This window comes from Manis pentadactyla, chromosome X (assembly GCF_030020395.1).
Source record: "Manis pentadactyla isolate mManPen7 chromosome X, mManPen7.hap1, whole genome shotgun sequence".
NCBI classification, from domain to species: domain Eukaryota; kingdom Metazoa; phylum Chordata; class Mammalia; order Pholidota; family Manidae; genus Manis; species Manis pentadactyla.
In genome coordinates, this window is record NC_080038.1 from 68,811,201 (window position 1) to 68,835,512 (window position 24,312).

Here is a 24,312-nt window from a genome sequence, read left to right on the forward strand (position 1 = left end):
GAGTCAGCACAGTACTAGGAGGAACTACATAGTAGTTACCTACCTGTGGCCCAGCCAGCAACTGCCTTCATTCATAATAATTAACCTTTGAAAAAGAACCAGTAACTCTATCTGGACAGGCACATCCCACTACAGATCTCAGATCTGGTCCATCAATAAATGTTTATCTCTTAGACCCTGGTAAAATAAAACAGGGCTTAGAGGCACTTGGTAAAACAGTCAGCTTTCTAGACTCACATGGGAAAAAAAGTTAATATGATAAAGAGCCACCTTAAATCCCTGTCTGCCTGTGTTAAAATAACATGCCCTTTTCATTCCTTCCAACAGCTCCCAAGGGACACTGTGGGGAGCCCCAATTTGTGACACCTACCCATAGAAAGCGTATCAGCGTTATCCTTCCCAAACTTTAATTTTTATAGTTATTGGAGGTTTCTCCTTCCCTTAAGTTTTTTCTTTTTGCTTTGTCTTCCTTTCTTTTGTGCTTTTGTCCTTTTGGACTATCTCTTTTTATCCTTTTTAGTGTGTGAGTATTTTCTTGGTTGTTTTTGTTGTTGCTGCCACTAATATTATTCCCTATCCTTTCCTTCTTTTACCCATTGCTTTTCCTTTGCTGTTGTGTTTGGGGGTAATTTCCTTTTCTGTTTTGGAAGATTTATTTTACTTTTATGTGTTTTGGTATTTTTGCTTTCTTTTTTGATTTGTTCTACATTTTATGGGGTTGCACTATGGTTTATTTGCTTCTTTTCTGTTTAGAGTTTAAATTTTTTCTTTTCTATTTTTTCTCATTTTCTTCTTTTTATATTTTATTTTCTTGTTTTTCTCTTTTTGTATTTTTCTATTTCATGCTATTTTTCTTTCTTCGGGTTTTGGGCTTTATTTTTGGGTGTTTTGGGAGGGGGGTGGATTTTTTAGGATTTAAGGCAAGTTTTCCCAAATTGGTAAGGAAGAAGTAAAACTGTCACTATTTGTAAATGACATGATTCTCTATATAGAAAACTCTAAACACTCAACCAAAAAACAATTGGATTCAGCAAAGTCACAGGATACAAAATCAATATATAAAAATCTGTTGAATTACTACATACTAACAATGAACTAGCAAAAAGACAAATCCAGAAAACAATTCCATTTACAACTACATCAAAAAAGAATAAAATACTTAGGAATAAACCTAACCAAAGAGGTGAGAGACCAGTACTCTGAAAAGACACTGATGAAATAAACTGAAGACACAAATCAATGGAAATCTCTCCCATGATCAAGGATAGGAAGAATTACTGTTCTCAAAATAGCCATCCTTCCCAAAGCAATTTACTGACTCAATGCAATCCCCATCAAAGTACCAGTAGTATTTTTCAGTGAACTAGAGCAAATAATTCTAACATTTATTTTTTAACCACAAAAGACTCTGAATGGCCAAAGAAATATTGAGAATGAAGAACAAAACTAGGAGTTTCACACTTCCTGACTCCAAACTATGCTATAAAGCTACACTGATCAAAAAAGTATGGCACTGCCACAGGAACAGACACATCCATCAACAGAATTGAATAGAGAGCCCAGAAATAAGCCCACACTTATATGGTCAATTACTATATGACAAAGGAGCCATGAATATACAATTTGGAAAAATGCCACTTTTGATGGGGATTGCATTGAATCTGGAAAATATGTCCAGGGAAAAGGTAGTTTTTGCTGTACATGGTACTGGGAAAGCTACAAGCAACAGAATGAAACTGGATTACTGTCTAACTCCATATGTAAAAGTCAAACTGGATTAAAGACCTAACTATAGGACATGAAACCATAAAACTCTTAGAAGAACACATAGGCAAAAATCTCTTGAATATAAACATGAGCAACTTTTTCTTGAACACATCTCCTCAGACAAAAGCAAAAATAAATAAATAGGACTACATCATACTAAAAATCTTCTGTATAACAAAGGAAACCATCAACAAAACAAAAAGGCAACCTACAGTATGGGAGAACATATTCATCAATAATTTATCTAATAACGGTTTAACATCTAAAATACATAAAGAACTCATATGACTCAACACAAAAAATGAAATAACCTAATTAAAAAATGGGCAGAAGACCTGAAAACACATTTTTCCAAAGAAGATATGCAGATGGCCAACATGCACATGAAAATTGATACACATCACTAATCATCAGGGGAATGTAAGTCAAAACCACACTGAGATATCACCTCATACCAGTCAGAATGGCCACTATCCAAAAGGCAAGTGATAGCAAGTGTTGGTGAGGCTGTGGAGGGAAGAGAACCCTCCTATACTATTGGCAGGAATGTAAATTGGTACAGTCACTGTGAAAATCAATATAGAAGTTCCTCAAAAAACTGAAAATAGAAATACCATATGACCCAGTAATTCTACTTCTAGGAATTTACCCAAAGAAAACAAAATCTGTGATTCAAAAAGATACAAGCACCTCATATTTATTACCACATTATTTACAATAACCAAGATATGGAAGCAACCTATGTGTCCATCATTAGATGAATGGATAAAGAAGAGGTGGTACATACATACAATGGAATATTATTCAACCATAAAAAAAGAAAAGAAATCCCGTGATTTGCGACAACATGGATGGATCTAGAGATTATTATGCTAAGTGAAATAAGTCAGGTGGAGAAAGACAAATACCATATGATTTCACTTACATGTGGAATCTAAAAACAAAACAAAACAAAACATCAGTAGACTCATAGACACTGAGATGTGACTGGTGGTTACCAGTAGCAAGGCTTTGGAATGGGTGGGTGAAATAGATGAAGGGTATAAAGAGGCTCAAAATCCCAATCATAATATAAATTAGTCATGGGGATTAAAGTACAACATAGAGAATATAGTCAATAGTTCTGTAACATTTTTTATGTCAACAGATAGTAACTACATTAGTTGGGGTGAGCATCTAATAATGTATAACTGTTGAATCATTACGTTGGATACTTGAAATTAGTGTAATATTGTATATCAACTCTACTTCAATAAAAAAACAAAGGGGAGAAAAATAGTTTTCTCTTTCTCCTATATTAATTTTTTAAATCTTTCTTATCTTTTTTAATTCATTTTTTATTGACGTAGAGTTGATATACAATATTATATTAGTTTCAAGTATACAACATAGTGATTCAAAAGTTTTCTTTGTCTACATTATTAGATGATCACCCCAACTAGTGTGGTTACTATCTGTCAACATAAAAAGATGTTACAGAGTTACTGACTATATTCTCTATGCTGTACTTTCATCCCTGTAACTAATTTATATTATGATTAGATTTTGTGCCTCTATCCCCTTCACCTATTACACCTACCCACACTAACCACTCCCCCATGGTAACCACCAGTCACAACTTAATGTCTATGAGTCTATTGCTGTTTTGTTCTTTTTGTTTTTAGATTCTGCTTCTAAGTGAAATCATCTTATCTCCTCTTTCTTACTTAAGTGCATTATTTTTTCACTTTTCTACCTCTTGTCTTCCTTTAACTTTCTAGTAATATTTTTACTTTACATAATCATTTTAGATTTACAGAAAACTTGCAAAGATAGTACAGAGGGTTCCCATATACTCAACACCCAGTTTTCCCTATAACTTTCTACTTTAGTATTGTACATTTCTTATGATTAATGAACAAATTCTATTACATTACTGGTAGCTACAGCCCATACTTTGTTCAGATTTCTTAGTTTTTACCTAAGGTCCTTTTTCTGTTTCAGCATGCCATCCATGATACCACATTACATTTAGTTGTCATGTCTTCTTAGACTCCTCTTGGCTCTGACAGTTTCTCAGATTTTCCTTGTTGATGACCTTGATGGATTTGAGGTACTGGTCAAGTATTTCATAGAATTCTCCTCAACTGGGATTTTTCCAATGGTTTTCTCATGATTAAGCTGGAGTAATGTGTTTTTGAGAGGAAAACAAGAGAGGTAAAATGCTCTTCTCAAGATATCAAAAAAGGGTACATACTGTCAATATAACATCACTATTGCTAACCTTGATCACTTGGCCTAGGTACATCCACCAAGCTCCTGCACTATAAAGTTACTTTTTCCTTCCTTCCATACTGTACTTTTTGGAATTAGGCCATTAAGCCCAGTCTACATTTAGAAAAGGAGAGAACTTCCCAGGTAGAGGGGCAGGTATCCAAATAAATGATTGGAATTCAGTATCACATTATTTATTGTCTTGTTCCAACTGTTCCAGCTTTGGCCACTGGAAGTCCTTTCAGGCTTGCCATTGTGTTACCTTGACATGTCCTTTTTCAAAATTTTTTTCACTTGTTTAATTCCTTTAAATTTTTTCCTCCCCTTCTTTCTTTTACATTTGCTTCATTTTCTTTTTCATTTCTATTTTTCCTCTACTCCTATTTTTCCTCCCCTCTTCTCTCTCCTCCATTAGCTTTTAATATTTTCTCCTTTCTTTTCCACTGTTTTTAAAATAATTTTCCTTTTCCAAAATTCTTTCTTTTTCCTTTTTACATAACATTTTCTTTATTAAAATTTTAAATATATTCTGCCTGATGATTTCATTGTAACTAGTAAAACAACATAAGGATGCAAAAAGAAAAAATAGACCCTCATTTCCACCTTCTCAACCTCACTGCCAATATTCTTAGTCATCTACTAGATTTCATAGCACCCCTGTAAAGCTCTTTGTTCCCTCACACGAATGACAAAAGGATGCTGTGTGGTGACTCCTGAGAGTCTGCTAGCTTCCTTGATAACTCTACACTTTCAAAAGTCATAGTCATTAAACTGAAGATTGGCTGGAATGCCAAGTGAATAATCAGACATTTAACATCTTTATTACATAGAAACATTCACATTAAAATCACTTTGGCTGACCATGACTAGAAGAGAAATATTCTAAACAGTCCTTCTCTAGGACCTTCTAGCTCCTAGCACCAGGACAGTGTGTGTATGGGTATGCATGCATTCCCAAGCTCTCTGCCCCCAAACTTGGGAATCTATTGGGAACCAGGAGAAAGAAATGAGTGAGAGTCTAGGGAAGTTGGGGAGAAAGGCTTATCAGAAATGAGGTATTCATGTACATAGAAGGCAACAGGAAGACACTGGAAGCTTCACAACTCGGGACCAAGAACAGAGATGGCCTATGTGAAGGCTCCATTCTGCCTACTCTCATCTTAACTGTTTGCTCTCTGTCCAGGTATGTTTTATGGGAAGTTGACATTCCAAGTCTAACCTCATGTATAGCCAGGCTGGCAGGTAAAGCTGAGCCCCCAGATTCCTTTGCTTTCTTGCACTCCAGTTTCCCTGAGTGAAAACAGAAATAACAATCCTAGAGCCTTTCCTGCAAGTCCTGACAAGTTTAACACTTACAAGCTTATTTCAGGTGTAATCCTGCTTGGGAGCTAGGGGTGAAAGAGAGAAGAATGGGATGAATTAGATGATCTCTGGAACCCCTTTAGATGGTGTGATTCAGTCATCTGAGGGTTTTTGCAGTTGTTGTCAGTTGCGATTGACACCAGGGGCCAAACAGACTGTGTGAGCTAGGACAAAGCTAGATTACCTTTGGAACTGAAGAGAGAAAAACATCATTAGAGGTCCTACCAGAACCTTCTACTGCTCCCTTTCATTATCATGTCATCTATTTAGAACAAAAACCAGAGGTAATTGTATTTAAAAACATATCCCATTCATCCAAGCAAGGTATCCCTTCCAATCTAGCCTGATTTGGAATGGTGTTTCAGGTCTAGGGGTCTGGACTGGAACAGTTTGGTGGCTGATAGAGATCCACTCCACAGTGTCAGAAAGGTACCCTTCCTGTCTTTTGTTATCCACTAAGTATCGGTCAAGGTCTGATATTGGCAGTGGGACTTAAGATTATGTGACTTTATCTTCCTTAAATATGGTATTAATTTTCACCAGGAAAAAAAAACTAGTTAATGGAAGTCAGGCACTTAAGGTAACAAGAGGGACAGAGTTTTGCCTTAGGGTAAGGCATAAGGGTTTGATTTTCCCAGAATTCTCAACCTGATTCTGAGGTCAGCAGCAACTAGTTTGGGAGAGGCTGTACAAAGGCATGAGGTTAAGCCTTCAACCTGGGACTTGGAGCCAGAAGAACCCACTAATTCAAGAACACAGTAGCTTTAAACAGTCCATATGTTGAAGGCCTTCTCAACAATGTGGCTATTATCTACATAGTGACCAGATTGAGCAAGCCAGCTCTGGAAGGTAACAGCTAAAGAGCAAAGGTAATATGGGGATGTGTGTACGGTGGGGATGGATATCAAGGGAAGCTCCACAAGATTGATGGAATTTCTCTTTTCTTTGTCTTTTCCTTGCCTAAGGCAGGTAAAGAATCACTGTTTACAAGGGTAAATGGATGTGTGGGATACTAGAAAGACCTCCACCCAAACATCAGCCTCTTTAGGACCAGACATTTCACTTTCAATGTTAACAATCAATTCCTTTGATTTAAGCAATGTGAATGCCCTTAGCTGCCCCTAGAAAAAGAAGTACATTCAATCCCTGACACCATAAATCATAAGGAAAGTAGAAAAGTAGAGCCAAAAAGTAGGATTGCCCTTTGGAATGTGCTACAGGTGAACCAAAGATTTGTAGAATAGGAAGTCATCTGAGAGATCTTTTAATTCACCTTGGTACTTAACTATAATAATCAATTCCCTCAAACTAACTATTATGAATGAAGGTGAGGATCTGGACTGGGAATAGAGAGAGGCTCTAGGTTGTATAGGAGGGTTGAATCATGAAAACAATTTTTTCTTTGATGGGGGCTGGTATATGATCTTGAAGGGAAGAGACAAGATGGCACTGAGAAAGATGGAGGGGCACAGGCAAAACTAGGCCAGTGTGTAAGAGGCAAAAGTGTGCTGAGGTCTAATATTTAAAAAGATTTTTTAATGAATTCCAATGGTGCAGAAAACTCTTTTGAATGGCCAGACATCTACATGATGGTTTTATTTAGTTTAGGTCCCTGAGGCTAATTGAAATAGAATGTTCCTGTTAAAGCAAACAGCCAGCAGATCTCAGACCTAGTTATAACCCTCTTCAAATAAAGTTATAGGTAGGAATGGTGACAAATGTTCATATTTTTCTCTATTTGGAATATAAAATATAGAATATAGAATTTTGGTGTTTGTTATGGACCTATTCAGAATGCTACATGATACAATAAGCCTTCTCAGGAAAAAATAGCAAATATTGTAGCTGCAAGCTCCCCTCCTGTTAGATATCCTTTCCCACCCTAGGTCCTGTCATTTATATAGGAGTGTTACAGTGTTACTTAGGGGAAAATGGAAAGATAGGGAAATGAAATTTCAGAAAAGTATTCTCTTTTTACTATCTGTATTGGGTTTTTTTTTTATGTTTTGAAGAGGTAATCCAGGCACATGGTAAACATGCACACAGCAATGCATGCAAGCAGTTAAACTCACTATAGGAAAACACTGTTAAAACTTCCTGTGTTACCTTCCAGAGATTATATATTTACGAGCATATATATGCATATTATTACAATTTTGGATGTTATAAAAATCTGTATGAAGCCTTCTGTCCATTAGGTTTGGGTTTGCTTCAGAGCAACACCTGACTCCCACAACATGGTCTAAACCATGCGGCCAAAACAATTTCCACAGATTCATCCAGGCAACAGTCTCCTACTTTAATTTACACATCCAGGACCCAAGCTACCACATTAGGGGTATAGTGGGGATAAATCCTGGGAAAACAATGTGTTCTCTTAGGAAAATGGGGATTTTAGTATTTTACTCACAAAATTGCTTTAAGTCCTGAAAAGAAAACTGATATGCATAAAGTGCCTGGCATAGAGTAAGTGCTGTTTGTGTTAGCTGCTATCATCATTATTTTTATTGTTTGCTCTTGTTACTAGGAAAGGACAGCTCAGGGCTTCTTGAAGCTATTCCGTTTTCTCAATGTTTTCTTCACAGGTACCTCCAAAGTCAGGAGCCTCTATCTGTTACTACTCTTCCTCTGGGATGCCTCCCCAACCAGGATCTAAACTCTGGAGCTAATTGGTAACCCAGATTGAACTTAGTCTCATTGCATGATGTTCCTTTCATGGTATCAATGAGATAAGCTATTTCATATGTTATTATTCATTACTGGTCCTGTAAAAACCATGGAAATGCATGGACAGACCAGCAGCTCACCATACTTTCTGGGGAATTGCTCACCCCAGAATATCTTTCCATCTCCTTTGTGTGATTCAACTCTTCTTCATCCTTACACCTCTCACTGCTTCTAAGGAGTTGCATGTTATTAGCTAGCCACAGACACTGTAAGGCCTTACCCTGCTAGTGAGGCCTTCAGGAAGTTGGTGCTGTTAGGACAGGCTGGACACCACAGTCACAGGTCAAACATCTTCTGCAGCCTGAGTCTGCCATCTCATTCCCTTAAAAGCCCTTCCTGGAGAGGAAGCCAAGCCCACAGACCAGCACATATTTTCTCATCTACTTCTTTGTCTGGAGAGGTAGTTGAATGACAACTGAGACACTAGTTTTCTCCTACCAATGAGTCTCATCACTGACATCTACCTACTTCCTGGTTTCTCCCAAATATAAATTTAATGTTTGGCTGCTGATGTAAGTCTCTGTGCCGTCATGGAGCGGCTTTAACATCCATGAAGATAAACCACAAAGCACCACTTTCTTGGGTCAACTCCAGTGACCTTTTCCTGAATTTCTGTTGTTCACACCCATGGCCACACCCAGGGTCTTTTCATCACTCAGAACTCCTCCACCTCTAAAATCTGAAATTTGCATATCTCATTTTCTGGCTACTTTTTTTCTGCACTAAGAGTTTTTACTTCCTCATTCCTATACTCCTATCCTTTGGTCTCCTGTTTTCTCCCAATTTATAAATCCTCTCCAGCCTAATTTTCTTCCCTAACTGGCCTGGGTTCTATAATCCATTATTTCAACTACTATCTTTTCTGTACTCTTAGCTTATCATATTTTGACATGATACCATCTGAAAACTCATGTTTTCCTGTTTCAGGAAAATTCTCAGTGCCACACAACAATTTTTCTAAGAATTCCTGGCCAGCTTTATCTCTGATTCCTGCCTATACCCTCAGAAGTCTCTATCAGTCACTGCCCTCAATTCTGAATCTTTACCCCTTCCCTCTCTGATGGTTCTCTCTCCTCCACATGACAATATGTTAATACCCCTCATAATTTGAGAAACAGTTCTTCAATCCTGCCAATCTCTACTGTCCTCTCTCTCCTTATCTTCCTAACCAAACTTCCTGAAAGAACGGTCTATATTCACTGTCTCCACTTCTTCTCATATTCACCCCTTAACATACTGAAATCGGGTTCTGTTTCTGAGGTAGGTCACCATCTATGCTTGTTTGTACCTCTATTATAAAACTTATCACCCCATTGTAACCACCACTAAACCTAATCACTTCAAAAAGGAGAACCTCATCTAACTCATCTATGGGGTCCCAGAACCTAGCACAGTGCTTGATTGATAGGAGGTGCTCAATAAACGAATTATGTTACAAACACTTACTGAACACCTACTAGGAACCAAGCACTGTAGCGGCTCTGTTAGAATCCACAATATTTGGACTCCTGTAATCCATCACCAAAGCTATATTCAATCACCTTTATTCTCACAGAAACTTTCTCCCCTTCATGAATGTCAATCAGTACATTTAATTAAGCCGCACAACCCCTGCCCTGTGATGTGCCCTACTCACAGTTATCATTTAACATTTGTTGAATGAATGCTGATAGATCTCAGCAGACCCAAGAGCTGCTATTGTAAATGGCCACAGAGGGCCCTGTCCTGGGATCTGATTCCTTACAGAGGTCTTTCTAGTTTTTAAGAGTCATTTCTAAACAGTTCCCTAGAAACACATTCATTTGCAACTCTATCTCAATAGTGCTGATAGTTTTGGTAAGCTACTGGCCTGTTTACAACCCCTACCTTTCTTTTATGTCAACTTCTTTCCCTCCTCTCCAGTTTTCTTCCCCTTACCTATAAACAGGTGCAAAAGTCTCTCCTAGCTGTAAACAAATACCTAAATTAGGGACCTCAAGATCCCATTTTACCTAATATCCTTTCTTTCTCCACTAATCTTTTGCAAGAATAATCTATACTTGCCAGTTTAAATTTCCTTTTTGCTACTGGCACCCATATTAAGTAGTCAGAAAGGATATGGTATGTGTTATGTTGGTCAGGGAAAAGCTTCATTGACAAATAAAGACATAGGACACAGAAGAAATCCTGAAATTAGAGTATTAAATGTATTGGGGGAGTATGGAGGTTTTTCTATTTTGATTTTAGTCTGTTTTATGATTTTCTTTCTAAAGCAGGCATATGATACACAGTTCAAAAGGTACAAAGGATAAACAATGAAAAGTGTTCTCACTTCCACCCAGTTCCCCTCTCTGGAGGCAATCACTGTTAAAAGCTTCTTATGTATTACTCCAGAGATAGTCCATGCATTTATAGATATTCACATAGATGGAGTCTCTACACAATGGTAGAGAACAATAGGAATTGCATCAAGAAAGGTAAACTGACAAGCACAGGAGGAGATGTTGAAGAATTTGGGAACATCAATTTCCCTCCAATATACTCCTTCTCCTGGGTCCTCACCTCCATTAATAGCCTTTCTATTCTCCCAAGTTGCTGAAACTCAAAACTTCTGAGCATCTCTCCTTAGTATTGGGTCTGCAGTTCACAGAGTACTGCCATAGCCCTTATTTCATCTAACTTTGGTACACCCTTGTGAATGATACCGAGTCCAAATGGTTATCTGCACATTGCAGTTAAGATGATTAATAATCCCTCTACCCTTGCAACTTCTACATTACATTTTATCTGAAAAATGTAAATTACATACATCCTCTTCTCACCATCTCCACTATTCCACCTTCCTTCAGGCCCTCATTACTTCTCATCGGTAAAACTGGAATAATTGCTGGCTTTATGGGGTTGTTAGGTATACCCACTAAAATTACGACGAGCCATAACACCACAACAAATTTTTGTTCTCAACAAATACTTGTTTCTTTCTCCTTCTCCTCCCAAAATCTCCCACTCTTAGTGCATTCTAGACATTACATATATGACTCATTAAAATGATGTAGAATTCTTGCATTTATTTTTTCTGTGTCCATCCTTTATTGATCCCAAGATCGGGACATCAGAATATGAGAACTTACCTGGACTCTGAGGAAAAGCACTAGAAAATCCTAGGTACAGCCATGCCAAAGGAAAATCACTCTTGGTCCTTCTCAAAGGCATTGCTTTTACAGTCTAGGGCAGCACAATTGATATTTAGAAGCTAAGATGGTCAAGATCAGCCCTGCATTTTACACCTAGAAAACCCTGCATATCCTTTATTATGAAATTTAAATGTTACCTTCTTCTTGAAGCTTTCCAAGATTCTGCCTACATTACCTCTTCACCTAAATCTGAATGAACCCTTCTTTTTCCAACATTACAAAAGGTAAGGGAGGGAAAGAGGGAGGAGAAGGAAGGAGGAAACAGAAAATCCTGGACCATCACAAGAACCTAATTCTGCAGTTCCTATGAGTCTCTGTCACAACATTTTTGTCAACAATTAATACATACCTTGTTTACGTGTGTTTCTGTATATATAGATAGATATATGCAGACAATGCAATATTAACATTATTGTTAAAACACTTCCATTTTTCCAGTTGTAATCAAGGAAATCAAATTGAAGAAATGATGGCATGTCATTGTTTGTTGCCTATCAAATCAGAAAAAAATAGAAAAGATAACAGCCTATGCTGGTGAAAGTACAGTGAAATGGCCATTGTTATATATTGCCAGTGGATAAAAATAACATATATATATATATGTATGTAATATACATAACATATATTATGTATATATTTGATTCATTAACATTGAATTATAACATTGAACAAAGTATTTCTATATATTTTATCCATTAACATTGAACACATGGCAAATAGCACTATAACTCATACCTGAACAAAATGAATCTAATACATGTATTTTCTCCATAAGGCACCAAGCAGTCTTCAGCCTTCTTGCACTCAGGAACACTAGACAGCACTTCATCACTAAACTTGGGGGACATTTTACACAGCAAAATCATGAACAAAAAGCACTAAAATATGAAAAACATGGAACAAAAATATGAAAACCCCTGAATAGACTGTATGAAATACACTTATTTGCAGTATGGGAGCTGAAACGAGAGGGCAGAGATTCACCTTGGGAATGTGCACATCAGGCATTTCAAGTTTTTTGCCATTCTCTATCTATCCATGAATGAGCACAAAAGTGCCTCAAGAATTGATTTGGAGGTTATACATTTTACATTTTAGCAGGTAGGTGAATTCACAAACAGAATCTGCAAATGGGGATTGACTGCATTTATCATATTTATTGCACAGTTTTCTAATTTATCATTTGTATTTTCATTTTGTTCATGTTTTAGATTTACAGAGGTTTTGTTTTTATATATGCAGATATATAACCCTTCCCTTTGTGATCGTATCTTATTTTAAAACTATGTAAAGAGGAAATATTTATTCATCTACATTTTCTTACTAGTTTTTTAAGTCTTTAATATTCTCCATAAAATGCTTTAATACACCTAGAATTTAGTTCAGTGGATGGTATATCAAATCTTTTTAGGAGGTAACAAGCTACCAGTCAGCAACCAGTGAACCTCACCTCTTGAAACCTTTATCGCTCTGGCTCCCAAAGATGGGCCCTTAAATACAATTCATCCAGTTCCAGAGTATGTAAGAATCTTCAATAAAATGGAAAAGCAAGGGGAAAAAGTTTTATCTTTTCCACTAAATCCAAGTGTTGGATATCAAGAAATAAGATGGGGTGGGTAATATCTCACAGCCACTTCATGGCCACATTCTTGCAGTGAAGCAGTACTAGGTGTGGGGCTAGAGGCCAAGTCATTGCCAAGGACTACAATGTGTCAGATGGTGCTGTCTCCATGCCCTAGAACAGCATTTCTCAGAATATTTTCAAGGACAACCTGCATTAGAGTCACCGGAACTGTTTGTTAAAACAAATATTCCCGGGTCCCATTGCAGGCCTATTGAACCAGAATATTGGTGACTGGATGCCCAGAATCTGCATTTTTAGCAAACTTCCCAGATAAGCCTTTTGCATGCTAAGGTTTGAGACTCACTGCCAGATAATCACCATTTCATAATTGGAGGTGGGGGAGGATCGATAATATGGCTTATCTGTAGTACCTGCTAAAGACTTAGGAGGTTTAGTCAACAATATTCATATTATGCTCCCATGAGTCAGTGATGAGACATGGAAACCAAAAATGAGCAAACACGATTTCAGGCCACACAAATAGAAGTATAGCATCTAGAATGGAGGATGTAATGTTCTTGCCCTTAGTCCACACCATACCAGAACTGTGTTTAGCTTTAGAACACCACACCTCAAGAGTGGTAAAACCATAATATGGTATGTCCTCAAAAGGATAATTTGGCTGATGAGAAGGCTGCAATCCAAGAAAAATGCAGAATTACCAAAGATAATTCTGACATCTAGAGATATCAAGCCTAGAAAATGGAATATCTGGGTAACATGACTGCCAACCTCAAATAACTGAAGAGCTGTCATGTGGAAGAGATCCCTCTGCCTAAGAAATGTGGTTTTATATACCTTCCCCTTGGCAGTTCAATTCTCAAATCTGTATCTCCAGACTGGGTCATTCTCCTGAGTTTCAGCCCTTCCTAAGTCTCCCCACATGGATTCTTCATAAGCACTCAAACTCCACATAGTTAATATCAAACTATTATTATTCCCATTTTCACAGATGATGAATCTAAGTCTCAAGGAAGTTAAAGAATTTCTTATGGGTTCCAGGAAATAAATTAAACCCAATTTGTCTGACTCTAAAGCTTATGCTCTTTCATTTTAATTAGTCTGGGTTCTATAACATTGGGTAGGGGGGACAGAACATTACACATCTTATAGCTCTGAAACAGCATAGCAAGTTTCACAAGGGAGTTGGCCCTTCCAGAAAAGCAAATCTGCTCTAAGAAGCTCTAATCCTAAATTTGCTAGATTACATTTTAAAAAATAAATCGCTGGCACTATGAAGTGCAAAATTATTAAGTGGAAGAAGTTGGAGAAGTCCCTTCCCCTCCCTGGACCACACTTTCCTGTTCTTCAATATAGATAAGCTTGTATGGACTTTGGACATCTTTATGTTCCCTTAGAGCTGGGACATTGTGAGAGTCTATGAAAGACAGCATTCCATGTTAAGGTACAGACATTATGAATAAACAGTCATGCCATTTGGCTTGTGTAATAGCTCAGCTAGCTGCATTCCAACACCATCCTCTAGGACCTGCTGGACTAGAGGTTGATCATATATCTTCATGATATTCTCATCTACTCCAGGCATCCAGCCCAGCATGACGCACTTGTCCACACAGTCCTGACTTGCCTCTGGCAATATCAGCTCTTTACTCAACTGGAGAAGTGATCAGGTAAAAAGTAGAAATTCTGTTACTTTTTTCCCCTACACAGGGCTCTGATGTGCTCCCCCGAAGCAACTTACTAGCTGTAATGACAAGTCACTTAAGCTCTCTTAGTCTCCATTTTCTCATCTGTAAAAGAAATAACAATACATAATTCACCTGGCTGTGAAAATTAAGAAATAATATGTATAAAAGCAACCAACATATACTAGATTCTTAGTAAATGTTTATTTCCTTCAGTGTCATCCTTGGCTGGACCACACCAGCTAACCCCAGGATTTCCTTGGATTCACTAGTATAGTCAGGGTTTACCCTATACCTCTCCTTTCTGATCACCACCCTCTTCACCAACGAAGACAATGAACATTCAAGAAATGTTCATGATGATTTTCTCAGTCAATTGAAGTATAGTAATTATGGCTTTATTTGAAGTTTTGTAGCAAAACTTAAATCCCTACAAGTTGTCAGCCAACTTCTGTTTAAATGTTTCATGTGATGGGGACCTCATTCAGAAGGGAACACAACCTTTTTCTTTGTCAGTCAGCTGTGCTATAACTTCCACCCAATGATCCTAATTCTTCCCTTGCAGTGATATTGTACAGATAAAATCCTCTTTGTTATGACAATCTTGCAGATACTGGAAAATAGCAACCATGCCCCACTCTGCCCTCCAGGCTTCTCTTCTTAATCTCTATATTGTCTTTGTCCCACTTTATAAGACAACTGCCATAACTGAGCACAAAAATGAGGTATGGTTCTACAAACTCAGAATAAAGTGGAATAATCACCTCCCTAATTCTAGACTCTATACTATTATTAATGTAGCCTGAGTTTCCATTAACGTTTTTAGCAGCCATATTAAACATACACCCAGCCTGTAGAGTTGGGTTTTTTTACTTTTATGAAATTTATGCAAGGTGTCACATTTATTCATATCAAAATAATTTTGTTGTTTTTGAACCATCTTTGCTGTCTAGCAAATTCTTCTTGGATTCCTGGTTCTGTCATCCAGGATATATATATATATATATATATATATATATATATATACACTTCCTTTCTCACTCCAGTTTCCTCATAACATTTGATGTGCATTCTTTTCTATATCTTCACCCATGTCATTAATTAAAATGTCGAAACCAAAACAGAGCCAGTTACAGAGCCCTGTAGCCTATCACCAAGGATTTCTCCTGGCAATAGTGAAGTCCAATGTTTTTCCTGCCCACAACACACCTGAGGACCCTTCCTATCACTTCTGATCACATCAATCAGAGAAGCTCACAAAACATCAGATACGGAAGGAGAGGTAGGCCTTCTAAAGGAGAGTGCTGTAATGGGGATATGTCTCTGTGGTTTGGAAAAACTCTCATCCAGATAATTCTGATAAACCTCTCAGAGAATGTGCCCTCATTGGCACCCACCACCCACCCACACTTCTTAAGAATTCCTGCTCCAGAGAAACATCAAATCAATTATTTGTACCCTTTGTAAATGGTTTTCTCATCTGTATGATAAAACTAGTAACACATAGCTCATAAGGCTGTTGTGAGGATTAAATGATTAATGTATAAAGTGTTAGCATAATGCCTGGCACATAGTAAGTGCTCAATAAATAGCACTTTTTTTAAAAAAGTTTTTTCAGACTTCAACTAAAGAAATAATGTTCCAGCTCATGCTTCCTTCATCTTGTTCACTAGGATATCATAAAAATAAAGACCTCTGTCACACACCTTGCTGAGATCAGGTACACTGTAGCCATCATATACTTACACCTATTTGTGAAATGACCCTATCAAAATGGGCCATGTTTTCAAGCCCACAAATCTAAATACAGGACACAGCTCCCTAATGGAGATATCATGACCACAAATACATTTAAATTTAAATTTTTCCAGGCTCAGGCTCTACTACTTGACCTGGCTTCCACCACCCTCACCTATAAATGGCAGAATCATGACTTTCACATTCATGAAGGCCTACATCATTGCCCTTCCTGATCCTCTTTTACCTGACCCTGCTGTTCTCAGGGAGGTGAGAGAATCCAGGTAAAATAATCCAGGCTTGTCTTGCAATAAAATAATTTCAAGATGGTTGTGACTGAAGGACAGATTGTGGTTTCCCATCCTACTTATACAAGGCCACACCTATCACTACATCTCTGATATTATCCCCCACTCCTTCTCCCACCCCCAACCTCTTGTCACAGCAGTTTATGATGTTGCATTCCACATTTCAGGGCTTTTGGTGGCCACAGGTCTAGGATGAAGTAGGAACTGAATCTGGAACCAGAGATAACTGTGAGACTGCAGTGCTGAAAGCCATTTTATGTTGTGGCTTTTCTGAGTGTCACTTTAATGATAATCAACATATTAATACAAAAATAACAGTTGTTCACATCTACATTGTGCTCTGTAGTTTACAAAGTACTTCGTTGAACAATTTCTCCTTTGCTCCTCAAAACAGTTCAATAGCTTCATTTGGGGGCAACGTTGCTGAAAATTTAAAAAGAAATTGTCTTTATCAAGCTAAATTATGTATTAATTCCCATACACAAAATAATCCCTGCCATACAATCTAGTTTAAGCATGCAAAAATGTTGGATGGACGCTCCAAAAGGCATTAAACTCTAAGGTTCTTATTTTTTAGAGCAGATGGTATTAACTTTATTTTGCAAATGAGAAAAACAAGTCTTCGGAAGGTTATATAATTTGCTCAAGGTCCACAGAGCAAATAGCAGAACAAGGATTCGAAGCCTGGGCTGTCTGACTCCAAATACTCTGACTTTTTTTCTACCTGAACATTTAGAAATGCCATTCAACTGCCTTGACTAAAATGGCTGCCATCCTCCCCTGTTGAGAAATAGTAGCTAATTGAATCCATCTTCTGAAAAGACATCTTTCAAATTACAGGATCCTAAGCCAAATTCTCTCATAAAAGGATCAATTTCCCTCCCAGGCAGCTAAGTTCCTATACCATCCTAGGAATCCTTTCTTTTTTACTTTACAAGCCATAGAGCCTCATCTATCTGTAGAAAAGATGTTGAAATATAGTGCATCAAACCAGAGCACCAACCCCAGCCTCAGTATTGCAGCATTCTGTTACTCGTCATCAGGGTCCATCCTTCCCTCTATCCCATGGGAGAGATTTTGTACAAATTAGAAATGTTACAATCTGTAAAAATTTTATTTTTCATCCCCTAATTTTTTCATTCCCTACCCTTCACACTGCAGTCCCCACAGAGGACAGAAAGACCACCACATGGGAGAAAGCTAGACAATAAAGGCCAATATCTACTTCAGTCCACAACAATAAGGAGACAGATAACCAGCCCCACAGGTGAGAGATTAGATACTGCTCTCAACCTACTACCTTCTCTTATACTTCTCTCTAAAAAATTGCAAGGTATAGTCCTCAACTCAATTCTAATAAACTGAGTCATTCACTTCATGTCTTATCAATTATAACTAACTCTTTTCTTCAAAATTTACCAGTCCCTCCATCTAACTTTAATAGCATCCCTAAAGAGCTAAAAAGTATCATGACCATCCATAATTAAAGGGGTGGGAAGGTTATCATTTGTAGTTTGGGACTCTAATAATTGCAACCTGAGATGAGGCCAGACACAAAGGCCCCAGGGGCTGGTTTGCAGAACCACACATCACTGGGGCCACCTACAATCCCCGTCTCAGCTTCAGCCAGATGGGGCTGGTATTAGCTCCTATGTTGCTTCCCAGGCTTTCCAAAGGCAGAGCCCAAAATACTGTATTACCTCCTCAAAATGGCTTCTCACCTCACAAAAAGAAAAAAATTAATGGGTTTGGGTACAACTAATCTCTTGAGCCTCCCTCAAATAATCCTGGCTTCTATATTTTCCTGTCTCATTTGATTTGTTTTCTTTCCTTGTTCTCAGCTCAGTTTCAACTTCCGTTAAGTACCTGAATCCTTGCTTTGGCTTGAATCAGCATCATCTTCAGCCATCTTCCTGGGTTTACCGACATCAGACTCCAGCTCTGCAGAGTTTAAACTGGTCAAAATAGATTTGAACTGGTCAGAACTGATTTTTCCTTGTGAGAAAAGATTTGAACTGGTCAAGAGCAAGTTCTGACAACTTTAAACCTATTTGGGGCAGTTTTACATCACTAATGCAAGAACAAACCACTGAAGAGAATCAAGATGAATCAGGGGTAAGATGAAGCAGCTTCAATCTGCTTAGAAGACCAGTGGGGGGTACAAAGAGGACCTGATGCTAAGGACCATACCATTTGTTGTGTTGATTAGCTAGAGGGGGAATCAGAAAGGACCTAATAGTCTGTGAGGTAGGATCAAACCACTGTAGACCCCGGGGGAGGAGCTAAAAGAAGCTCATGCTCAATGACTCGGGATCAAATCATTGGCGTGAGACTGGAGGGGGAAAGATGTTGACGCTCTCCAGACAGGATCAAACCGCAGTTGTATAGAGAGCTAAAGAAGGATGCTTTTCTATAAGGTGTCATCAAACCACTCTGGGGTAGGTATGGAAAAAGAAGGGAGAGTAAGAACATAAAGGGCCTAGTGGTCTGTGAGACAGAATCAGACTACTGATTAGCAGAAAGGGGATGCTGTTCTAAGAAGCAGGATCAAACCACTGTGGAAGGGATGGAAGCAAAACTAAGCTGAAATATTTTGAAACAAATTTCAAATTCTTTTAGTAAAGTAAGAGGATATGATATTCTTTAAAACAGAATTAAACTCTTTTTCAGTTAATAAAGGGTATTTACATTGTATTATCTCATTTGCTCTACTCTGCCCTGATGGCTGGGTCAAACCATCTTCCCACAAAGGCTTCTGCAGTAATTTGCAACTGCTCCTGATGGTTGCTAGGCAACAGTAAAGCTGCTGCCTGAGGAACCTTGCCCTTTTGATATTATTAACCCCTGGGTTTCTGTAAGGGAAATAATATGAACACATAAAAAACTTGGGGAGCAAATTGAGACAGTGTCATCAGATGCTAGGTGGGGAAAAGTAAGAGACAACCACACAGAGCTTCAAAAATAAAAGGAAGGCAGCAAGTAGCTGGAAAATGATGGCTATGTGAATAAAGCAAAACTCACAAAAGCACAGTCCTATGAACTTAGAAAGCATCAAGCCCAAACCTCCACAATAGTACTCAAATACCTTTGGAGAAAAATAATAGTTCTAACTTCCTAGGAAATCTATTCTGTTTGCCTACAATTCTGGCCTGTTTTTTTTTAATTTAGAGCCAAACTCTCCCCCATAGTTTCCACCAAGTAGTCCTGAGGTCTGTCTTCTAGAGCAGAGGTTGGCAAACGGGCTTGCTGGCCATATGCGACCCACCACATATTTTTGTGCAGTATGAGCTAAGGATGGTTTTTACATTTTTAAATGGTTGAAAACCTCAAAATAAAAATAATTTGTAACATGTGAAACATTATACAAAACTCAAATTTCAACCCCTAAATAAAATTTTGTTGGAACACAGCCATGCTCATTCATTTGCATATTACCTATGGCTGTTTTCCTTCTACCACAGCAGAGTTGAGTGGCTGCATGAAAGATCTATGGCTCTCAGAGCCTAAAATATTTACTACTGGCCCATTACAGAGTAAGTTTGCTGACCTCTGATCTAGAGTAACAAAGAATCCGTTTTCCATAGGACTGTGCTTAATTAAGAATGTAAGGGGAATGCTAGATATGAAAGAGAATGAAAAGACCTCACGAAGAATCCCAAATCCACAAAGGGAGGGAGGGGACAGGTGCCAGAGTCCTGTGAACCCACAAATAACTTTAAGCTGCTTCTCATGGGCTTCAGGGGATAAGTAGGAGATTTAGCCTTCATGGAATTGCTGGGAATCTCTAAGCAGAATGAAAAAATAGCTGTAAGGGAAGGTTGGGATCAGAGTGTGAAAGGCCTTGAGTACCAAATACAGTTGATTGACCATTCTGAAGCAATGCGACAGCCACTGTTGGGATTCAGGTTGGGATAGGGTTGACGGGCAAGGTAAAAGGACTTGAGGAAGATGATTCATGCTTTGAGACATCATTCTAGTTGTATTCCGGGTAGAGACAAGTTGCAATGGTCTGAGAAATTGAGGTCATTTTGGTCACTCAGGTTTAGAACTATATCAATACAGGTATCCTAGTCTGAACATAATCTGGTTGGAGGCCAGGATTCCATGGTAAATCAAAGATATATGTTGGGTCAGTTTCAAAGGATTTTTGCCATAGGAGCATAAGAAGAATTCTCATCACATCTTTGATTGTTACTCATTTTCTAGGACCCAACTCAACCTATATTTTTCCCAGGGCTCTTGGTCTCCTCTGAACTCCTTCAGCATTTTGTGCCACTCCCATGGTCCTCACTCTACCCTGTCTAGTACTGAAAGTATCTCTTTTTGAAAATGGCCTGTTTCCCCAGAAAGACTTTGAGATCCCAAAAGAAAGGGATCCTGATTCCAATTTAATTTCCCACAGTTTCTGGTTGATTGGTAAAGATCTTGATCCAATAATTTTAGTGGTCCCTCAGTGCGGGGAGGCCCTCACTTAGGGGGCCTCAGGCACTTTGGGAGCTATGCAAGCTCTAGCCACAAATCCACCTTCTTAGACTATATAGCCTGGGAGGGGGTGAGGCTTCATGAATGTATTCCTGCCAGCCCTGGACTTCAATGACCATGCAAAGAACAGCTAACTCTTTCTGGCCCTGATGCCACAAGAACCTCAGCTCCCCATCATTCCTATCTTCATGGGCTTAGGGCTGAATGCCCTGGTCAGAAAGACAAAGCCCACAGTTCTGGCTGCCAGGCATCCAGTCCCATTTTCCATGGCCTCTGTTGATCCTGGACCCAGCCTTTAGGCTGGACTCAACAGATTCAGGACAAAAATAGGCCCTTGGCTGGGAAGGCTGGCTTTCCACAAAGTGCTCTTTCCCCCAACGGCCAAAGCAAACGCTGCTGACTGGGGCTAAAAGCCAGCCAGCTGCTCCCGACCTCTACTGGCCAACACCAAGGAGGCCCCGAGTCAACAGTGCATGGACAGGTCTGCTATTTCATTCTTTCTCATTCTTCAAACATTAGCTTTCCCTTCAGTGAATCTAAACAACCAAACAAAACTAAAGTCAGCTCTATCCTCTAGGAAAATGTCAAAGATTCCCCCACAGGCCTCAATTGCTGAGAGTTAAACATCCAGCACAGTCTCCTCCTCTGCTCGCCTCAGCCTCTCAAGGGTACCCAAGCCCATAAGCCACCTTCTGGAGTCTCTGTTGAAGCTGTTTTCCTCTGCTCCCATAGGGGACAGGAAGGAAGTACGTAGTAATGAGCTATCAGTGCCCACTGTTCTTATTGGCTCACTGGCCAAGCTAAGACTCAAAACGGAATTCCACCAATCATTTTTCCTGAATTAAGTATACAGGCTCCCTTCATCATAATGTGACAAAAGGTTTCAGACACCAGCTGGGAGGGACACGGAAAGAGGGAGAGCAAGGAGGGGAAGGACAAGGAGAGTGGGAGAGGCCAGGCAGAGACAAAGGGAAGTATTCTTATCTAACATAAGGAAGTCTCTTTGGGAACAGTGACTTTTGGCTTATGAGTGAGAGTAGAGGACAGGGAAAATTTTGTGCAGTGGTAAAACTAGAACATGACATTGTTTTGAGAATGAAGTTTTCTTGTCTGTACACATAGAAATCACTCTCCCCTTCCAGACTGGGGTGAATCGGTGCTGATTTAGGAGAAACTTGGGACCAAACAATGGTTTCAGGCCAATATCATAACCTCTATGTTTCTCTCAATCACTGAAGTATTAGTAAAATTTATATAACTTTGTCAAAGTTAAGTTATAGGTTTAAATCCTTTATATTTCTATGGCATATCCACTCCAACTAGGCTTTCAACTAAAAGGGATTACTACTACAAAGGGAGGCACTCATCCTCAGGGATATTCAACATCTGAGTCAAACCACTAGATCAGCATCCTCTTAGGTACCCAGGTTCCTTCTAATAGTAATTACAGATATTTTACAATAACAATAAATACCATGTGCTTGACACCAGCTATGTGCCTGGTGACATTCTATTCCCAAACTGTGCACCAAGGCACCCCAGGGTAGCATAGCCAGCTGACAGGGGTACTGTAAGATAGTTAACATTTTTGAGGGAAACACAGCGACATCTATTGGGCATGGTGTGAACTACTACTATCAAGTTTTTTGCACCTAATCAGTTAATAAACAGACATTTAAGTACTTCTTTTGGCTTAAGGATGCTGTGATAATTACTGACACAGTAGGGGCACAGTGAACAAGAAACTTTGGGAACCTTTTCTATATGCAGTATATGGATTATCTCATGCAATCCTCAAACCTTATGAGGTGGATCTTAATATTGTTTCCATTTCATAGGTAAAGAAACTAAGGCTCCAAGATCTGAACTAATTGCCCAAGGTACCCAGCTAAGTAATAGCACAGCAGAGGTGAGAACCTAGATATAGCAAACTTCAGAGACTGTGCTCTTAAACCACTTGCTATACTGCCCTTCCCATAATTAGCTTTGCCCACATTCCTCATTGCATATGCAGGCTATGAAGAATGCCTAGATTGGACAAGTGACCTTTGTGTTATGTGAACTGCTCAACTGCTTTTGAACTAATTCTCAGGAGACCTCCCATGCTTACTATAATCTTACCCTAAATTTTACCTGTCGTGAACCACTAAGGTTCACATTTGTCTTATGGTGTGAGACACAATGCTATCAACCTCACGGGATATAAAAGAAGAAGTATCTCCCCTGTTTGCCACCAGTTTTCCTCTTGTAACTATGAGGGAAATGAGCCTGAGGACAAGTTCAACATACAGAGGAGGGTAGAGTTAAAGAGACTCACAGAGAAAAGGAGCAGAGTCATGACTGAACCATGCTTGAAGCTGTCCTACCTCTATACTTTCCTGTTATATTAGCCAGTAAGTCCCTGGTTTGTTTCAGCTAGTTTAAATTGAGTTTTCTATACTTTGCAACAAAATAATCCTGAGTAAGAGTTACTCTCCTAAAGCACCTAATACAGTGTTTGGCATATTCATCCATAAGAGCCCAGTCCCAATGCCAATTCTCCAATGAAGTTTGTTCTGAACCCCCAAATAATATATTGCTCTATATTTTGTGTACTCATAGCTCATTATATGTAACTTTACTATATAACATATTATACAGGGTTATTTATTTACAAATTATTTCTTTAACTATTGTCCTTCCACTGTAAGGTAAACCTATGGTGCCTTATAAAATGCCTAGCACATATGAGACACTCAATTAGCATGTTTTGATCTGAACTAAAATGAAACTTAATTAAGCATTCAATCAATGGTAGTTCAATTCTCCTTCCTCTGGTATGCACAATGATATCTGACAGGCCCTATTGTTACTGTAAATTCTAAGGGCCCATGGACCTGACCGACTCCAGCTCCGGGAACATGCAAAACAACTACAAATGGCAATATTCAGTCTGCTGTCCCAGCATCAACACCACATACCAGACCTGGCAGTAATCAATCAAGAGATTACTGGGACAAGCCCTAGGCCCCACTAGATAGTAGCAGCACAATAATGCTACCATAAATGCAGGCAACTCTCCAATTACAGCAGCACAAAGCCAGGAAGGCCCCCCAAAATACCCATTCAATTCTCTCCTCTCCATCCCATCTCCAAGTCTTCAATTCTACCATAAGAAATTAATTGTGTTAACTGAGGACTTTGGCCTTTTTTAACTGACAATTCCTCTCTGTACAATAGTTTCTCCTTATGAA

General features: G+C 38.7%; 1 long non-coding RNA gene across 1 annotated transcript; it reads right to left on the reverse strand.

Annotated features, from left to right (window-relative positions):
* Positions 1-3,189: 3,189 nt before the first annotated feature.
* LOC130682046 (uncharacterized) lies at positions 3,190-19,327 on the reverse strand. Its single transcript, XR_008995364.1, has 3 exons — positions 18,464-19,327; positions 11,632-11,773; positions 3,190-3,927 (listed from the first exon to the last, which is right to left on the reverse strand). It is a non-coding gene; the product is annotated as an uncharacterized LOC130682046 (long non-coding RNA).
* Between the last annotated feature and the right edge of the window lie 4,985 nt (positions 19,328-24,312).